This window comes from Cynocephalus volans, chromosome 12, assembly GCF_027409185.1.
Source record: "Cynocephalus volans isolate mCynVol1 chromosome 12, mCynVol1.pri, whole genome shotgun sequence".
In the NCBI taxonomy this organism is placed as follows: Eukaryota; Metazoa; Chordata; class Mammalia; order Dermoptera; family Cynocephalidae; genus Cynocephalus; species Cynocephalus volans.
Window position 1 is genome coordinate 52978818 of NC_084471.1, and position 19397 is coordinate 52998214.

Here is a 19397-nt window from a genome sequence, read left to right on the forward strand (position 1 = left end):
CTGGCACAGTTCTGGACATAAATTGCTTTCCATTAAAAATCTTAAATTGGCATACATATCAATGGATGAGACATTTGGGGATATGTTCAACCTTGAATCTTTGTTGTGTTTATTATTAAAATACACAAAAAAATACCCTGCACATCAGGGTCTACACTGTCCTCGTGGCTCTCTGCGCCTCCGGCTTGGACATAGCTTCATACTGTGCTCAATTCTCCCACTTTCGATACTCCGGGAACCTCTGAAGCAGAGAAACACAATGGAGATGGACTCAGAAGGCCTGGATTTGAATTCAAGCTCTACCATTTGCTTATTTTGTGGCTCTGGGTAAATGATTTGACTTCTCTGTGGTAAATTTTTCATCTATAAAAATGGGAAAATGCTAATCTTCTCTGTATCGTTCCAATTTTAGTATATGTGCTGCCGAAGAGAGCACAAGAAAATGCTTGATACTTATTATGACTATTTGGCCTTTAATCTAACTTCCCATACAAAGCTCTCCTATCATAATTCATTCAGAATCAATAGTGCCTTGAAAAACTAAATCTACCAGTAATTTCCCTCTGGTCATTCACCTCATGCTCCATCTCCATATTCACCATTGATATCAATATTTGTCAGTGTTTAAATGAATTCTAATAATCATCCCCCAAAGGGATTGTACTATTTTTGTTGTTTAATATTGATGTTTTCCTGCTTCACATCATTTTTGGAAGGGGGTGAGTAATGAATAAAATGAGCATTGATACACTTTACCAAACAAATTGACCCACCTGAATTGGACCATGTTGCTTCAGAGAACAGTGTTGGGACACTTGATAGAGTTTCTCAAAGGATTCAAAGGAAGGATTTTATTGGCAAGATTGTGACAGGAGATCACAGAGAGGCAGAAGAAAGGTGAAGGAAAGGTGAGAGAGGGTCTACCTACTGCAGAGGTGAGAGGGAGCCATAAACAAAGGGCTAAGCATCACGGCAGAGCATGGTGTCCTTGGGGCTGTGGGACCCACAATATGGATCAGAAGGGTCTCCTGAGGTTACCTGATGGCAGCTGAGAGTTCCCAATAAGCAGGATGCCTATCCTAGGGGCCAGGAGAGGACTCTGGGCAGAAAGAGCACTGAGTTGCTCCCTGGCACAGGACAGCTTAGCTGGCAAGACCAGAGAAGGGCAGTGTGGGAAGCTCAGCCCAAGCCAGGAGTGAAACATCTGTAGTGAGGATTGGAAGCTCATTGCCCCATCAACAGTGATGCTGCCACTCAGCTCAACCCTGGTATAGAATTATTACAGCCAACTAAAGTAACAGTATTTTTTGTGGGCCACTGAGACGCTGTAGAACGTTTTGTTCCTAGCAAATAGTTCAAACTTAGTAAATGTTTGCTGAATTTATTCACTCACTCATTCATTCAAAAACTTTTATGACGCCCCTAGTATAGTCTTGACACTGTTTTAGGCTGTAGGGACATAGTAATGAACTAGACAGGTGTGTCCCTGAAGTCATGAAGTTTATATTCTAGAGGTAGAGTGAAACAATAATCACCTAAATAAACAAGCAGACAAATATGAGATATTGATAAGTGCTGTGAAGACTTATCTAGAGTGATATTTTAAATACAGTGTTTAGGGGAGTGGTATTTCAGAAATGAATCATGAAAATTCACCATCCACCCTAAGATCCTTGAGTGAAATTCAATAACAAAGGGAAGCTTGAGTGAATTCAATAACATATAATGCTTACTGATTTGTTAAGTAAACCTCATTCTAATATGCTGTGATCAGAAAACTTCATTTAAATAGTTACTGAGCATGTTCCATATTCCAAGCAATGTGTTAGATGCTGGGAACACACAAGTGAAAGCCATGGCGCTGCCTTTAAGGAACTGACATTTTAGTATGGAGAGCCAGAGGTATAAACAATTACAATAAAAAGAAAGAACTGCCTTGATGGAGGTATGGTCAAGGTACATGAGAGGCATGTTGAAGAAATGTCTTTATTGTAATGGAAATAGCAAGACTATTCTCCATGTTGGCAGAAAATCCTCTATGGGTCTGTCACATTTCTGCATGCCTTGTCAACAGAGAGACTTTCAACTTGGGACTATCTTTCAAGCATGTTTGTACAGTGAATACCTTGGAGGTTAGAGATAGTGTCTGTCTCTAGAGCAGAGAGATTTGTTTCTTTACCATGATACTAAAGAAAATGTTTCCTACCAAGGCAAAGGTTGGGCATATTTCCTTGTAGTTCCTTTAAAAGATTGGGGTTTCCTAAGCTCAGGGTTCCTCACCTGTGATGCAAACCCAGTGTGTGTGCAGTGTTACCTAGGCCACTCCATATCACCCCATAGGATTTAAAGGACAAAACCCTACATGAACATGAAGTTTATGCTACCTGCTGTGCCATGAGCAACAAACTCCTTTGTCTTTGGCTCAAGAGTCTTTGTCTTCTCCAAGTATCCATGCGGTTGTGGCAGGCTACCTTGTTAGCCTAAAAATGTTCCAGATTCTTAATAATTCTTGACATGGTAATGATACGAAAATTATTCAAGCTTTCTGAGCCTAATTTTCTTATGTGTAAACTTGGGATAAAAATCCTCACTTCACGAAATCATTGTAAGAATCAAATGGGATGTCATAGGTGTAACAGACTTAGCTATTCCTTGTATCTGTTCTTTCTGTCTCCTTTAGTGTAGAAGTTTGTACAGTGACAGAGGCTACTAGATTGACAAAAACTACATCTCCCAGCCTTTCTTGCAGCTAGTTGTGATCAAGCAATAAAGCTGGTCAATGGGATGTGAGCAGAAGTTATAAGTACAACTTTCAGATGAGATTCTTGAAAGGAAAGAGAATTCTCTTCCCTTCTTTTTTCCTCCATCCCATTGCCTGAAATATAGACATAGCAATGAAACATCTTGGACCTCTTGAATAGGGAACACACTACTCATGGTAGAGAAATAAAATAGAAAGAGCCTGGTGCCTCTTTTTGGAGCCGCCACTCAAGTCCTGGACTGCTAATGTATAGAAGGTATGTGAGAGAAAATGAATTTCTGTCTTGTTTGAGCCACTCCTATTTGGCATGTCTGGTGAAGCAATGAATCTGTCTCCTAATTAGTGAAGGAGCGAGAAGGTCGGAGTGATATATTAGAAAGATTCTGCTGGTGACAGCAGTGGGAAGAGAATAGAAGCAAGAAAATTAGAAAGAGGGAGATCACCTAGCAACCCAGTTATGTGGGGTTTTTTTCCCAAAGACTTTAAATGTTGGCAAATCTTTAAGTCTTACCCAGCCTATGGATTCTTCCAAAGACTTTGAATTCCATAATCGAAGAAATTAAAACACTGAGTTAACGTTAAATATGATTCTTTGTTATAGGTATTACAGGTGTGTTTTCAGTAGTAAAGGATTTTATGCCTCTTAAGAGAGAGGGCTGGAAATAAGGTGTTGCTTAAATTTATCTGAAATGGGACATTTTACCGTAAAACTTCTAGTATTCATGGCTACTAATGTTCTAGGGGACACATTTTGGAAAATATGATCCAGTGCCTATTAGATTTAAAGACATTTATCCAGACATATATCTCTAGAAATTTTTAATCTGAGCTTAACATCCAAATATAAAGCATTTTCAAAGAAAGTTGTTTGTCAGCTATGAAGACTAAATAAACGTGTTTGCTTGCCACATTCACACACACACACACACACACCCCTTTTCACAAACAAGAACCAAAAGTTGCAGATACACCAAATACCATTTAGTATCAATTTTCCTCTGTACAGAGTTCAACTTTCAATTTGTGTTCCAGTGTGTGAATGAATAAGACCAGGATGGAAAAAGATACAAGTTCCTCATTTCCACCCAGGAAGATCTTCCTGAAGAAAGTCCTTGCAGGAACCTATGTGAAGTGAATACTCGTTGTTGTAGCAAGAGGTGAGCTTGCATGGTGGGCGGTTTCCTTGCTCAGAAAGTTCATGACAATCGAAGAAGCGAAATGAAAGACAGCAGAACAGAGCATGTGAAGTCAGACTCCCGTGATGTTGGCCCCAAGAGTGTTTGATCTGGCAGGAGCTATTTTCCATGAGTAACCAAGTCCTGTATAGCACTTTTGGGATCAAATGGCAGTATAAATTGGATCAACAGAGTCCTAATTCTCTCCATGACCAATGTGAGGAAAAGTAACTCTGTGTAAATCCTTCATAGAAAAATACTTCATGCAGAATCCTTGCGAAAAAAAAATTAAAAATCACGATCCCATGCCAAATATTCCTACAGATTTCTCAACAGTACAGTTTATCTTCTGTGCTGGCAAAAGCCAGTTTTCTTTCATTATTTCAATCAGTATTGGCAAAAGGGTTTTTAGGTGCAAAGAAAATACACAGAGAAGGGTCACACCACATTTGACACTGTCACTGCGGTGACAAGGTTTTCTCCAGCTGTCAGTTTCAGGAGCATTTTGTTCATTTGATGAAGCACAGCTTTGTGGTGAGAAGTGGCAGACAAGCCCTTTGGTCCTTTGTAACGTTTTCATTAGTAATAGCAGTCATCAATTACCTTGGAGAAAGGGGGTGCAGAATAAATGGTAAACATTATGAGCTGGGGTCTTTAGGTAGGATCTCCTATATTGTTTCACAGAACTGGAGGTGAGCTCAGCAGTAGGATTTTTGAATGCTGGAAAGATAGGGAGAAACTTCCATTTCTTCTATGCATGTTGGTCATGTAAGACATTGCAGTCTACGTGTACAGTTTCCTCGGTTTTTTTGATGGGCTGGGTCATTACCTGCCTAACAACCAAAAAAGCAAGTACAACTTGTGTCTTCAGGTCTATACAATAAGAAGGTGACTTTTTTTTTTTTTTAAGAGTCATGGAGGCATTATCAGAATGAAAGAGTCTCCTTCAGAAATTAATAGCAAGATTGCTCAACACTCAATGGGAGACTAGTTCTGTGGCATGATAATACACATACTGAAAAACTTAGGGGTTTCTCAATCAAATCTTAGGTTGGGGAAAACCAGGTTCTGTAATATTAATCAGGTTTTTTTTTTTTTGTAAGTAGGATTTTTGGAGCATTAAATGAGATGATGCATACTGTGAAACTTTAAGGGAAAAAGAAAATGTACAGTTTCCTGAATTTATTCCATCATAGAAACCTTTGTTATGGGCCTACATAGTTCCATGAAACATGTATTTTGGAAAAGGCTAAAGGAATCAGCTAATCCTTTGGCTTTTATATCTAATAAGCACATACCTACAAAAACCAAAGCTTTCAAAAAACACCTACTAACCTGGCAATCTGACCAAAGTTTGCATTCCTGTTGCGGAAGTTAGGCCTAACAATGTTTCGGCAGAAATATAGTTTAATCCTTGGGACTTTTAAGAATATAGCAATAACAGTTGTTCACTTTGAGCTGAGGCAGAGATGGGCTGCAGGATGTGTGCAATTCCCATCTCACTGGCTGGAATCTTCCCGGCTCTCCTATTTGAGAGAAGGCAAGTATGGAAATGAGGTGTTATTATAGCAGGGGAAGGGCTCACAATCATCTCTAAAATATGAAATCATGATTCAAGAAGGATGGTACTTCAGTTAACGTGTGTGTGTGTGTGTGTGTGTGTGTGTGTGTGTGTGTGTGTGTGTGTGCAGGAGCGCATATCCGAGTTCATACGCATGTGCATATGCTGGATTGGAGGGCTGGGAAGAGAATCCAGAGAAGGGGAAATAAACCACACCTGCCCCAAATCTTCAGAGCTAGGGAGAGTTTTAGAGAATGCAGTTTGTTTGAACCTCTGTGCATCACATTTTATGGGTTTTTGGTTTTCAAATTATCATTGATCTTGAACACTAGGATTTGGCCTCATGGATTTTTGCCCTGTGCTATGGGGAAGTATTCACTTACCGTCTTGGTTCACTGCATCTGGGAAAATGTGACCGGCAATTAAATATTCTTTTGTAGTAATGATAAGCTGAATTGGAAGTAATATTTTGAAAATATAAAAGGAATGCAGAGGCAGCTTAGCAAAGTGATTTAGACATTCCAGAGCCATCCTGCCTGAGTTTGAACCTAAGCTTTGTGCCTTGGGCAAGTTATTTATCTGCTGTATGCTTCAGCTTGCCTGACAGTAAAATGGGTATGATAATAGAACCCACCTCAGTTTGTAACAGGATTGAATGATTTCTTATTTAAAACACCCTTAGAATAATGCCTGATACTTAATAAATGTTTATTACATTTTAAAATATTTTTAAGTGTAGTTTTCATTTTCTCTCTTGCATGTCATAATACGTGGAAGATTCCACCGTACACCCCAAGGAAGGCTGGCAGGCCAATGCCACCTGGGGAAATGAGGAGACAGGGTGCAGGAGAAATGAAGAGACAGTGTTGGCAATCCCGAGAGAAGAAGCAAGTGGACTGCAGGAAGGGCAAGAGGAATCCGGCACAGATTTGCATGTTATTGGCTGCCCCTTCCTCCGATAGGAGAATTCCCAGAAAGAGGCTAGGAGTGGCCAGTTAAAGGCAAAGCAGAGGCAAAGCAGTTTTTTTTTCATTTACAGCTGGGGACTGTGGGAAGACCTTTTTCACAGCTGCTGTTCCCCACATACCCACATTGATGGGCCCCATCAGAGTGGACTTAGCAGTGGTGGCATTGTTAGGCTGAGGGAGGCCTATGTTTAGTTCCCCCAATTCTCCTCTGGTCCCCTTAGGCACCTTGACGTTCTGGGACCCTGTGGAGACACATGCAGAACTTAGCTAACAGTTCTAGGGGTAATTTTACAAGGGATGCTGCTGTGGTGGGATTAAACAGACCCTGTGGCTGAGGACTGCAGGCCAGACTGTCTGAGCCAGGACTAAGCCAGAGACACAGATGCCTCTTGCAGGGAGCAGAAGAAAGAGGTATCTGAAGGCTGTATATCCAAATAAAGGTGATAGACTGAGTGACCTAAAGGGACTTTCAGTCATTTTCTGTAACTGAATTTACAACAAGATTGGATTATCAGAGAGAGAAGGGTAGGTGTTTTTGAGGAAGATAAGTTACAGAAAAATAGAAAAATTACATTTTTTGCACATCCGAGTATAGCACAGTTTAAATACATATCCCTACAACAGAGACATTTATTTAAAAGATGATCATTGGTAGCCAGTAGCATGCAAGGTGTTATGCTAGATGCTCAGAGGGATAGAAAGATGAGTCAGACAAGGGTCCTGCCTTAGGTGTTGGGCAAAGAAAAAGAGAGTCCAGTACAGAAAGAGATTGCTGAGCTCAGGTGTGATGTGTGGAATTGAAGGGGTGGTTGAACCCCACGTGAAGGTATCCAGCTCAGAGTTGGAAATGTGAAGCTGGAGCTCAGGAGAGAGGAGAGAGATGAAGATGTCTGAGAGCACATCCACTTAGAGGTGATGTCTAAAGCCACAGGATTGCCGAAGAGTTAGAGACTGAAAAGAGGCAAGGCTACGTTTATTCATTTGTTCAATAAACATGTGCCTTCCCCTTCCTGGTGCAGGTGTAACAATCAGTGTAAAGAAGGATAAATCTGGAATTGCCATGGTGTTGCCCAGGAAAAGATCTAGGGTCTCACTTTCCTGTGCCTCTGTGTGGCAGAGATCACTTGGGCTGGCCATTTGCCAAGTTCTTTTTCACCTAAGCATTTGGCTTGGCCACATTTTCATCTCCCTCATACTGGAGTGGCCATAGGACCAAATTCTGCACAGCAGCACAAGGGCGTTTGTAATGTGGACCACTTCCAGTCTAGACCCATATATGTCTTTCAGTCCCCTTTCATTTCCCACATAAAGGCAAAATTTTTTTCTTTCCATAACTTCCAGCTTAATAAAGAAGACACATTGAGGAGCCAGGACTGAATTACTGTGTGGATCAGAGTCCCTGCCCACCCCAACTTATAAGTACTATAATATGAGGACTGAAGTGAGAAATACACCTTTATCATTAAACCACCAATATTTAGGGTGTTTCTGTTTCAATAGCTAGTGTTATTATTTATCTAATAAATACAAACCAAGTTTGATTTGATTTTCTAGCTCACAGTGAACAAAAATTCATGAAAGACTATCAGAATGACAGTTTATTCATTTAATTTGACAAATCTGTCTTTCAGACCAGAGCATCTCACATTGACATGACCCAAGCTTTCTCTCTCTGTCATCAGAGCAAACATAATCCAAAGCCACTTGATCTGCTTGCCATGAGAGATCACTGCTCAAGTACTGGAAACACACAGAGTTCACACAATCAGCATATTCCTGGTCATTAGCAAGATCCAGATGGGAATGAGAGATTGCTTAGGAAGACTGGAAGCAGAACAAGGGGAGTTAGATGAAATGAGGGCATAACAGAAAAGAGCTAAGAGACTCCGAAGTATCTGTCTCTTGAGATCACTTTCCCAATGTAACTAAAAAGATTGGAAGCCTGGTAATTAAGATTTTCTATGAGACAATTCTTGGATAGGTCCTGCCACTCCTTGTTTCCCCTTTGCTGGGAAAATACAGGAAAATGGTCAGGGCCCCTCAGATGTTCAGAATCTTGCCGAGCATTTGCTGTAAATATCCACGTATGCCCAGGTGTTCCTTGGTTACTACCTAATGTAATTGCATATGGGCACCCAGGTGTCCTGGGTTAAGGACCTCAGTATAAAGAACTAATGGCTCTGATACACAGTGCTTCTCAGGATACTCCAGGAGGTCGCTAGGGTGGTTGCTCCTAGCTCTAAATAAAGCCTACTAATATTTTACCCATGGCCCCCAGAACCTTTTCCTATTACCAGGTTTATAGACCTGTGTGTGAGGGGTCTGGGAACCCAGTCTGTACAATGGGCTTGAGGGGTCTGTGAGCCCCAGCCCTAGCTTTACAATTGGTGTAGTCAGCAGCAGGATTCTGAGTAGGTACAGGATCCAAAAGCCCCTTGGGAGAAAGAGGAAATGTAGCTACTCTTGAATATGTTGTGCCCTATTGCCACTTTCCTGTTGACCGGAATCTGGTTGCTGCAAGACAGCATAGACCAGGCGCTCCACAAAGAAGTGCCACCTCGAAATATGCAGCAGAGAACCCCTTGGGAGGAGGAGGAAATGTGGCTATCCTTGAGTACGTGGTGCCCGGTGCCCACTTTTCTGCTGACCGGAGCCTGGTTACTGCTCACTATATACTACAAGCTGGTTGAGATTTGAAGCAGAACGCAGAGCTGTTGGAAGCATGGATAATTGTCCTGGAGGACGATGTGCAGTGACTGGCCATCCCTGTCTCTCATACCAGGGAGGGTGGCAAACCCAGTGGTGAGTTGGGGGAGACTGTACATCTCCAGGCACGACCTGTTGTGCACCAGAAAATGAAATGTGGGCAGCCTATGGGACCAGGCGGACAACTGGTGGGTGATCCACAGGTGACCAAATTCACTACCTATGTCCGGTATACCTAGGTTGAATTAGTTTACTTGGGGAGAGAGTTCTGGCAGAAACAGGGGGAGCCCCTGGCTGCTTGGCTGCTGCAGTTATGGGACCTACGGGTGGATAGTGTGATGTGCTCTGGTGAGGAGATGGAAAAATTGGCCTCCATTACCACACACCCATCCCTGAGGCAGCCGCTACAGAATAGCCGCAGATATGTACAAGGGCCAGGTAATCACTCCTTAATGGAATGGGTGAGTGCAGCTGCCTGAACTGTGTGGGTGAATGCTGGAGAACTGCCCAAGATTGTGAGTAAATGGCAAACGTATGCCGAGCTGGTTCAAATAATTTGGGAGCTGGGGATGCGGTAGTCCATGTTTAATGTGAACACCCTGGCCCAGACGATGAAAATTTTACAGGCCACGTGAGAGACATAGGGCTGCAAAATGCCCCATCAATGTCCTTTGGGTCGCTGGTGACCATACTGGCCCCATACATTGGTTGCCCCTCACATGAAGTAACGACCGTGATGGCCAGCCTGAGTGAAGTAGAAGAGAGGAGATAAACAAAAGGGGTCTGAAAGGTGATTAAGACTAAACCCCCAAGAAATGCTTGGGATTGTATCCCTAGGAGACCAAGCAAGACTAGCCATAAGCAGATATGGCTTGACTTGCTTGCAGAGGGGATTGATAGCAAGAAAACTGACCGGCTGCCAAATGCAGTTCTGTTTGCCTTGTGGCAACAATTACTCCCTGAACAGCGTTTCACTAAACATCTGGAAAGAGGTTGCCAGTTACTCAGTGGATTTAAAGGATTTTTTAGTTGTTCCCATGGAGGCAGATGAACCTTTCCATTTTGGTTAGGGAGCAGGCCAAGGTGCTCATCTTTTTGGGGGTGGGCAAGGACCAGAGGCCTCATGTTGAACTGGCAATACATTAGTCAAGGACAAATGTGCAGCTACTCTGGTGAGCATAAAAGCTGAAAACCTTGGTGGTGGCCTTGTTGTGTTGAGTCTGCAGGCCAGTAGAACTTGAGAACAGTGGAGGCGTGGCAGCCTCCACACAGATTTCGAAAGATGTATGAAAAAGCCAGCAGACTTGGGCAGAGACTTGCTGTAGGGGTGGAGCTGCTGCAGAGGTCACCTACACAGTGGGACAGCCACCAGGAGCCCTGACCTGTGGGGCTGCTGGCAGCATGCAGCAATGGCCTGGAAAAAACTGCGGGCACCAAGACAGCTCAATGGTCTGCACCTGGCAGAGCTGTAGGAGCAAGGTTGTCCAATGCTTTGGGGGGTCCAGATGCCCCAGTGTGCTTAATGTTTGCCCCGTTGGGTTCTGGATTTGTTTGGGGTCTGCTTTTCCTTTCTATTTCTCCCCTTTGGAATAGGAATGTGTACCCAATGTTTGTCCCACTGTATCTTGGAATTAGGTAAACTTGGTTTTGATTTTTACAGGTACACAGCTGGAAGGAATTTTGCCTTTAGTCTTAGATAAGACTTTGGACTTTTGAGTTGGTGCTGGAACAAGCTAAAGACTTTTGGGACTGTTGGGATGGAATATGTAATATGTGAATGTGCAAGTGTGAGTTATCCTTGCTAAGGGAACATCGCAGAAGATTCTGAACACGTAGGGACCCTGAAGGGGTGGATTGTTGGGAAAATACAGGAAAATGGTCAGGGCCCCTCAGATGTTCAGAATCCTGCAAAGCATTTGCTGTAAATATCCATGTATGCCCAGGTGTTCCTTGGTTGCTACCTAATGTAATTGCATATGGGCACCCAGGTGTCCCGGGTTAAGGACCTAAGTATAAAGAACTAACGGCTCTGATATATGGTGCTTCTCAGGATGCTCCGGGAAGCCACTAGGGTGGTTGCTCCTCGCTCTAAATAAAGCCTATTCATTTTCTACCCATGGCTCCCAGAACCTTTTCCTATTACCTAGCTCATAGACCTGCGTGTGAGGGGTCCGGGAACCCAGTCTGTACAATGGGCTTGAGGGGTCTATGAGCCCCAGCCCTAGCTTTACACCCTTTTTATGCTTTCATAGATGCTTCTTTTCAACCTCTGATCCCATTGGAAGGGCACATTGTCTTGCTGGCTGTGTTCATACATTTAATCAGAGTACCATTCTGTCTCCTCTCACTACATACCATTTTATAGTCACCTCATTGTAGTGGGGGAGGAGCAGTTGGAGAATCTAAGGCTTCCAAGGACGGTCAACACCTGATACCATCTTAGTGCTGGGATATAAAGAAGAATGAGGTGAGCCCTTGCTCTCCAGGGACTGAGAGCCCAGTAGGGGACACAGACAGGTAAACCCTTAAATACCCAGGTTACAGTGTAGTGTAACACTAACCATAGGAGCCGATACAAGAAACAGCAATAGCACAGAGAAGAGTGTGCTTACTTCTTTTGGTTGATGGGTTTAAGAAGAAAGGAGAGAAAGCTTCCTGCAAGAAGTGATAATTGAGCTGGAACAATGACACAGGTGTTTCAAAAAGATATCATAGCAAAAAAACAAGGCATAACATGGCTTGGGATATCCAGGAAACTACAATAAGCTTACTATTTGGTGGGGTGCAGGTTGCAGGGGGAGGGGGGAATAATGTGAGAAAAAGGAGACTGACGAGGTAGGCAGAGAGGCTTTCACCGTGAGGGGGCTTTTAGTGAAGGACACCTACGTATTAGTTTGCTAGGGCTGTTGTAACAAAGTACCACAAGCTGCATGCCTTGACCAACAGCAATGGATTGTCTCACAGCTCTGGAGGCTAGAAGTCCAAGATCAAGGTACTGGCAGGGTTGGTTCCTTCCGAGGGCTGGGAGGGAAGGATCTGTTCCATGCCTCTCCCCTAGATTCTAGCAGTTTGCTGGTGATCGTTGGTGTTCCTTAGCTTGTAGAAGCATCCCCCTGATCTCTGCCTCCATCTGTATATTGCGTTCTTTCTGTGTGCATATCTGTGTCCAAACTTCCCCCTTTTCATGAGGAAACCAGTCATGCTGGATTAGGGCCTACAAGAATGACCTTGCTTTAACCTGATGACCTCTGTAAAGGCTCTATCTCCAAATAAGGTCACATTCTGAGGTACTGGGGGTTAGAACCTCAACATGAAAATTTTGGCAGGACACAATTCAAATCATAACAATCTGCATTTAAAGGACAGCTAAAGAAGCATCACCCAGAGACATAGGAAGAGACTGCAGTGTCAGAAAGGAGCAGGACGAGTGTGGGCTGCTTGCAAAGACCCAGCAAGTGGAGGCCCTGAAGCCCAGCTCTGCCTCTTGCACATCCTTCTGCATATCTTTCTCAACTGCAAGACAGGACTCATAATGATTCCCATAGGGTTTCCGTGACAGTTAAATGTGATTGCCATTCACTCCTGGCACAGAGTAGGCACTCAATAAATAGTAGCATAAAAAACTGGATTTAGTCACACAACAGTGACATCTTTAATATGCACATGCTACTTAATGTCAAAGGGTCTCTAGAATTACATCAATTTACTCCCTAAATATACAAGATCATTTAAAAGATGACACCTTGGGAGATTGTTCTTGCCTCCTACCATGCATAGAACTCATTAAATTCCGTATTTGCTTCATGTGACCAAAAACCTATGGAAATATATAAGCGCAAAGAGTGTGAATTATGGCTGTGGAAGAGGATTTCAAAACATTCCCCTTCTGTACTTGTTGGTAATTAAACATCTGATTTGGCACCTTATGAATCTTTTTCCCCAGGTTGTTCGGTTTGGATTTAATATGGTAACTGATCTGCCCAGGACAGCCAAGCCAAAGCTTTTCTTTCCCTGTGCATCTAGCCCATGCGGTATCAAAGAGAAAAGTTCCCTCTCCTTCACCCATTCCTACCATGGCAGAAATACCAGCATTCTTTATTCAGCATGGTGACTTGTTCTCAGATGCAGATAAGAACTAGTTTAGATGCTTCACAAACTCCCTTGAAAATGTATTTCATATTCATGGCACACCCAAATGATGCTTAAAATAAGCATATACATATACATGGTGTTTAACCAACTCAGTGCCCCAGGTCAGTCTGTACCTTTTAAACTTTCCCAGCCTCCAGGCCCTTGTGCTACTGATATTTTGCTGGTGTGGTTTAGAAGCCTTGTAAAGGAGTCTTAGAAATCCATTTAAGTAATGTTTCTAAAAGATACAAATGTCTGGAACTATGCCCATTGTCTAAACAGTTGTGAAATATAGTAACCAATGTCAAAAAAAGGTTTTTTGAAGCAACTGTACTATATTTTTTAGCAATTCTAATTCTTTTTCCTGTGAGATTAGGATCACTTTTGAATTAGATTATCCTCAACTACTCCAAGCATATTTAAAAGCAGCTGATTTGGAACAAAGGGGAAATCCCCAGGTGCTGCCAAACATCCCCACTTGCAGGCATCAGCTGCTAGCTTGAAGGTGCTGGAGAAGAGGAGAAGCATGAAGAAACCCTCCCTGCTGGCTTTTTCAACTGTGGGCTTTTCTGAGTTGGAACATGAGGCCAAGGAAATGCATCAATAAACATTTGTTTCTCCCATCTCTTGCTGTCTTCCTAGCCCCACCCCTCCCTCTGTTAGGCCTTTCCGCTGCTTACCTGGATTCCTGCAGTAGTGTCTGAGTGGCCTCTTCTTCTCCATGTCAACATCTTTGCTAACTTAAACTCTCAAGGCCTACCTTGGCCTTGGGCTTCTGGACATTCTTTGGTCTCCACTGGCCCCAGAATAAAGTCCAAACATCCTCACATATCATTTGAGATCCTTCAATGTGTGTCCAGACTACATCCCAAGCTCTTGTTCCTTGAGATCCTTCCATATACCATCTGCTCTAGCCAGATGGAGGCCCGTGTATCGTGGTGAGTACTTTGATCCTTCTCTTCTCTCTGCGTGCAGTGCAGGACCCACTTCCCTCAGGGCTCAGGCTAGCTCTTCTGAGAAACTTTTCCTGACAGTTCCAGTCAGTAGTGCCCCCCCCTCACCCCAGTGAATTCCTTTCCTAGGGCTCATATCACTTTCCACTTTATATATTATTTATTTGTGTATCTGCTCAGCTCTCTCCTGGATTGTGGATTCTTCGAATATAGAAATATTTCTGATTTACACTGCCTAAGTATCTGGCACAGTGTCTTAAACACACAGCAAGCCCTGAATAAATTTTTGAGAGTGACTGAATGCCAGGCTAATGGATGAAGTAAAAACCTCAGAAATCTTTGCTGCACATAGTCTACCCAGGTACAACCTTCAATAACACTTTCATAAGCAACATTTCATGCAGATCCGCAAGATAATTTACCCTCCCCCACCCCAAGACAGCTCTCTTTTGCTTTCTCTGTATATTCTTAGCACTGTCCCCATGGTAATGGTCCTTTATTCTGAAAGCAAGATGGGTGTGGGGGAGGAAGGGAGGTGAAAGGTGCTTTTCTGTCTGACTTGCCCTGCTGTTGCTTCATTACTTGCATTTTGTCTTGGTTTTGATGAACTAAGTTGCTTATCAACTATCCTGTTTTCTGGAGGCTCTGCTGAAATGTATTTGAAAGTAGTTCAGAGTTCTTGGTCTTCTAGTCCCCAGAAACATATCCTTATCTGGGACACTGTGATTTTTCCCCTGGAAAGCAGGGGAGCTCCATTTAGTTTGTATTCCCTGCTGTGAACAACCAGATTCCCAGCGATAGAGCTGGCTACAAAGGGCAGCAAACTAAAGCACGCACCCTGTGCTGTGCTGCGTGTCTGTGTCTGTGTGTGTGTGTGCACGTGTGTGTGTGCATGTGTGGGGCGTGGGTGCAGGGAGTACTGAGCAAGGATGAGCAAGACTCGGTAACTGAGCTACGGGTTGGGACAGGAAGAGGCACTATCTACTGACACTGAAAAAAGATCTGGGATCTAGATAGCTCCAATCAACCTTCAAACTTTAATCACGGATTCCAAGGGAGTGAAGAATAACCCTCAGCCACAACATCCCCAGACTACATTCTCGACTTGGTGACCTCCTTTCCCTTCTAATGTCTATTTTAGCTTAGATACTCCTCCTTACCTTCTATCACTTGAATTAATGGTCTTGGAGAAAGAAGGAAGATACACAATGTAATTTGTGTATCCTTCCATCTCCTATCTGTATTCTTTTTCTCCCCTTCTTCCAATGTTCAGGGCTGTTCTGCCTGGAAGAAGTTCAAATTTTTCTCTTTGGTTCAGGTTCTGTGTTTTTTCTTTGCCTCTCTGAGAATCTCTTTTAAACTACTGAATTAATGAGCATCGTGTACTCACACTCTTAACACAGTGTTCAGAAGTTTTTTCACAGAGAAAATGCACGGTGAGTAAAATCTAGGTTCTCTTGAGCCCCTGACCCTGTGGATTCTCCCATCACAATGAAGCTGCTTAAGCTCCTGCTTTGTTGGTGGTTGTTAAATACATGGACCTGAATGCTCTTTCTCTGTCCTCTCCCCCCTCAAGATGCTCAGTGTCCCAAGACTCCCTCTGCCCCATGGCATGGCCACTCTGTGGCATCTCCCAAGACTCTGTCCTAGGGAGTGGCCCATACTTCAAATCTATTTTTTCACAATCACAATGTACTTGAACACAGTTCCATCCCCTTTAAGTTGACTGGATAGGCAGTCTGGTAAATTCATTCAAAATCTAGTTCTAATGACTGAGAATGGTTTAAGGACTTCCCTTTCACCTTATGTATGTATTTAAAATAGGAGTCTTCCCTTAGTTAACTCCAAGAAAACAAATTTTGTGTGTATGTGTGTGTGTGTGTGTGTGTGTGTGTGAGAGAGAGAGAGAGAGAGAGAGAGAGAGATCAAAAACAGAGACAGATACAGAGAAAGAAAAGGTGAAAACAAGGGGCTTTTAGCATCCTTTAAATTGTACCACATCCACCATCATGCCATCTAACTTTTGAATCTGCCATGGGAAGTCACTAGGTGGATGTTATTTTAACTTGGTAAGTACAGAACCCTGAGCCGTGAAAATAGTGGGGAAATGGGAAAATGGCAGGAGACACTTGCAGTGGTTGGCAGCGTAAGGACCCCAACCCCCCTCCCACACCAGCTGCCCCTGCCCCGCACCTGCTGTTGCTGCGAGCTTTGGAGCTGGAGCAGTAGTAGAAATGGTACCTGTGAATCTGCTAATCGCTTATTCCCTGCCAGTCAGTAGCACATGTGTTCTATTTCTTGTATGAAAAAATTAACTTGTTTTCCAAAATGTAGTAGAGTTGCAAAGGATTTTTGTCATGAATGCTATCTAAATTTTGAATGTCCCTCTGCCTTCTATAAGGAAGTCATCAGCTCCTTCCTCAAGTTCCCTGCAAAACTTATAAAACAACAAATCTATTTCATTTCAAATACTGTGAAGTAAATTTTTGTTTGCTAGGTTTTCATGAAGTTTTATAATTGAAGTGCTGAGAAACGTCTCTAAGACTAATTAGTAGCAATGATGGAGGTGTGAGTGTGGCCTTCTTTCTAGATTATTTACGAAAACAGAGTTTTGAACATTTTAAAAGCATGATCACTATAACTAAGCTAATGGTATTAAATTAAAATTAAAGGCTGGAATTAAAGGGGCATGTGGGAAAGACAGGGTTTGTCACTGGCATTTCTTCTCACTTAAGCACCGAGTTACCAAAATTTCAAAATATAAGAGTAGAGCGATGCAAAGTACATTCTTTCTGTTTGGTGAATTTTTCACCAAAAAAATTCTAATGAAGGCAACAACTATGTAAAAAAATAAACCCTCGAAAGACTTTTTTTCTAAAAATAACAATATTGCATTTTATATAATTGATGTAGTATTTCAGTTATTTCACATCAAAAATCTCATTTGATCATCATAAATCTCAGACAGGTTTTCCTATCCTCATTTGATGTCTAGGAAACAGATACCAGGTAAGAAAGACAAGGCTAAAATCTAGATTTTTTTCATTCCCATTTTGTATTACTTTTAAGTAGTTTACAAATGAAAAAAACAAACAAAAAACAGTAATGGTTGAGAATCTTAGCAGAGATCCACGTTTCCTAAGTGTGGTAATAGGTTACTGGTGGTAGTATGTAACTTAGGAGTTCAAGTTTAATTTTTTTTCCTTTACTTTTAGGTAATTTCCTTGTTGTAGTTTTGGTAGTCTAATACAGTAATAAATAACTTTAAAAAAATTAAAATCTCTTCAATAAAGCAGTAAATAAAATTATTATTATTATTTTTATTTTTAATTTAATTTAATTTTGTCAACATACAATGTGGTTGATTATTGTGGCCCATTACCAAAACCTCCCTCCCTCCGCCCTCTGCCCCCTCCCTCCCAATAACGTCCTTTCTGTTCGCTTATCGTATCAACTTCAAGGAATTGTGATTGTTGTGTCTTCTTCCCTCCCACCTCCCCCAGGTTTTTTGTGTATTTATCTATTTATTGTTAGCTCCCACAAATAAGTGAGAACATGTGATATTTCTCTTTCTTTGCCTGACTTGTTTCACCTAATATAATTCTCTCTAGGTCCATCCATGTTGTTGTAAAGGGCAGAATTTCATTCTTTTTTATAGCTGAGTAGTATTCCATTGTGTAGATATACCACATTTTCCGTATCCTCTCATCTGATGATGAACATTTGGGCTGGTTCCAACTCTTGGCTATTGTAAATAGTGCTGCAGTGAACATTGGGGAACAGATATACTTAAAATTATTATAACAAATAAATTTTTATGTAAGTAAATACCTAACTACAGGAACTTACTAAGACAATATTAATTTCTTATCAATCAAAGCCTAATTCAGCCCCTAAATTTTCTGATTTCTGGGTTATCTAAGGACTTAATACTTGAGATTACCTTAGTGTTAAGATTCTTCTTAAAACGTATCAAGGTGTTAGATTTACAGGGTAGTTAGCTCTGAAACACTAACTTCTAAAGTCTTTTTGTTTATTTGGATTTTCTCATTCTTCACCATGGGAATATATTGTACATTTATAACAGGAAAATATTTTTACGATACCATCTTAGATAAGTAAAATTTAGAAGGAAGATAAGTGAAAAAAGGAAGGAAAGAAGAAAGGAAAGAAAGGAAGGAAGGCAGGAAGGAAAAGAAAAGAAAAAGAAAGAGAAAAAAACAAAGAAAGACTCTAGCCCAGGCCATGAGAAGCACACTGCTGGGCTACTGTGATTACCTAGTTCAGGCCACGGAACCAGGCCTTGCAGGAGAGTGATGTTTCCAGAAAGGAACATGTGTTCCGACTGTCAGTCATCCTGGGAAGGAGCTAATTCTGGATCTGAAAATGAGGGATCTTCCATCTGGTGGTTAAGTTGGACGTATACTCTAAAGTATACAAATGTCTAGAGAGTTCTGATGGGTAGGAGCTGAGTTTGCCCTGAGCCCTGGGAGGAAGGAGGCTTGCCATGAGTTGGGTTCTATAGACCCCAATTCACTACATCTAGTAGCCACTTAATTGCAGAAGCTGCAGAAGCCCCTCTGCTGGGCTAGTGACTGTTGTCCTTGAAGAGCAGCAATGTCATGAGAATGGGGGGTAGGGCCCAGTGAGGTGGCAAGGTGAAAAGCCAGCCAAACCAGCAGGGGAACCTGGGGTTGGGGCATTCCTGAGACAGCAGGGGACCTGTCTGGGAAAATGCAGCCAGGAGACCCCCTGAGGCCAGCTAGTTCCTGGAAATTAAGCTGGTGGGGGTCGGGTAGGGGCTCACATCATGACAGGTTAGATATAAAAAGCAATCATAACATTCTTTCCCTCCTCAGACTTGTGAGACCTGGGCCATAGTGGTGGGGACTGGGCATGGGTAAAAAGACTGGATGAAAGGAAATGTATTAGACTGTGGAATGGAAATACATAAAAAGAGTGGAATTCTGGGTGACTTCTTTTTTCTTTGTTTTTTTCCCTGCTGAAATTACCATGTCATGTACAATTTCTTTCACAATTTAAAATATTGATATGTTATAAAAGTTATTTTTGGCGTTTGGTGTCAGCCCTTGAGATACTACTGCTCAATCAAGGTATCCTTGCAGCATCTCCTAGTATTTC

General features: G+C 42.2%; 1 non-coding gene across 1 annotated transcript; it reads right to left on the minus strand.

Moving 5' to 3' along the window:
* Window positions 1-328: 328 nt before the first annotated feature.
* On the minus strand, window positions 329-436 carry LOC134361385 (U6 spliceosomal RNA). The gene has a single exon (XR_010021414.1). It is a non-coding gene; the product is annotated as a U6 spliceosomal RNA (small nuclear RNA).
* Window positions 437-19397: the final 18961 nt, after the last annotated feature.